The 1770-nt window shown below is 38.1% G+C and overlaps 1 pseudogene; it reads right to left on the bottom strand.

Moving 5' to 3' along the window:
- Positions 17–1770, bottom strand: part of LOC104729036 — a 4308-nt pseudogene continuing 2554 nt past the window's right edge.

Below are 1770 nucleotides of genomic sequence, written 5' to 3'. Positions count from 1 at the left end.
AACTGTTTCGTCTTACCTCTCCTGCTAAACACTCACGTCTGAGATTGACCCACCGGTTCTTTTCATAAGCCAAGCATATGTGTTCTCCTACTCCACTGCAACCAACCTGCATCACATCCCAGATATTCTGACACTTTAACAAAGAAATACCCAGATATTCTGACACTTTAACAAAGAAATACAGAAGAACAATATCACAAACATATGAACTTGTTTCAGATGTTTTACCATTGACACAAGCCGGTAGTTAGTGTTTGGTTCTAAGCCTTCTTCGTACAGCCTGCTGATATCTATCTCCCAGTCCAGAGCCTTTGTTGTTTCAGATATCTCGTCTTCAGTTGCTCTATTCTCCCATTCCAACACTGATGTTGTGGTAGCTTTATGATAAGCATAATACACGAAATGAGTACAAAAGATCACAATCATGGGGTCAAACCTTACCGATTGTGAAGATAGGCGGGCATCTACTTATAATGTGATGAACATAGTTCGTCTTTCCGCAACCTCCTGTTTCACTGTCACATACCATTTTATATCCCATGCGTATCACCTTTAGGATATCCACAAACTTTATATTCCCAAAAGCACACTGCATACATTTTAAGCACAGAACAGCTTTATAAGGGTAAGCACCTGCAGTTTCTGTTAAAAGATAAAGGGATAATAAATAAAATCGTACCTTCAGTTCTCTGATTGTATCTGCAGGCATAACAATGCCATAAGAGCTTTGCTCTGGATAATTTGTAGTCCTTCTGCATTTTCTACAGCTCATTCTTTTCTTATCCGGCACCGTAAAAAGGCGAGTTACCAAGCTTTCTCTTTCTGGATTGTTCCAGCAACGCCAAAAATCAAGGATGGCTACAACTACCTTAGCAGCATCACTCGACTGCAAATTAGTAAAAATTTGAATACCTTCAGAATAACAGTTAAGCTTATTGACAGACATTTTATAATATAATGCTTAGAAGCGTATCTCCACACGAACCATAGAAATAACTTCTTCTTGGGAAGCAAGTAAGTCGCTCAAGAGGCAACTGTAGACTCCCTCATGTTTTATTTCTTCTGAAACAAAAGCAGCAAATAAATTTCGTAGTGAAAGAGGAACTTGTTCTTCCAGGTGGTCGTGCAATGGTTGGTTCATCAAATCTTCTTTGAGAACCTTAATGTTCAAGAGGGACTGCAAAAACACAAGTTTTTATGAACTTATCAAAAACATTAAGGAAGCAAACAGATATTGGAATTCAGAAGATGATAGTTTAGTTACTAAATCTTGTGATGGGTTGGTAACTGCTTTACCTTCAGTGTCATGACATGAACTGAATTATATCTAGCTGCACTTTCTCCAGGGGCTGACTGTGAATCTTCTTCTCCAGGCCTGTTGTGCATATCTTGAAAATGGCAAATAAAAGAAATAAGAATTATGTGCATCTCGGAACAAAAGAATTCTAACTATTGGTCAATTGAAAAGCTTTTAACAACCAGGGTCTTCTTAAGTAGCTTCCACTTGAATTTCAGATTCGGATGAAATTTCCAATTGACCCATCTCACTTGCAGGAGTATTTTCTGGTTCAATACAATCTTCTTCAACCGTTCTTAGTGACGCAGATGTACTCTCCGGTTCAAGATTGAGAGAATTTTTACTGTACATGTAAGAACACGTTTTGCTCAGAGAAAACCCGAAAACAATTTATTAACATGTGAAAATGACTCTAAAGGTACTTACCGTTCAACAGTCTTCTCAAGGGGACTAGGCATGCTAGTTGAAGTTTT

Source organism: Camelina sativa, chromosome 11 (assembly GCF_000633955.1).
Source record: "Camelina sativa cultivar DH55 chromosome 11, Cs, whole genome shotgun sequence".
Classification (NCBI taxonomy): Eukaryota; Viridiplantae; Streptophyta; class Magnoliopsida; order Brassicales; family Brassicaceae; genus Camelina; species Camelina sativa.
Note: the sequence above shows the minus strand (reverse complement) of the source record. Positions and strands in the feature narration are given on the sequence as shown.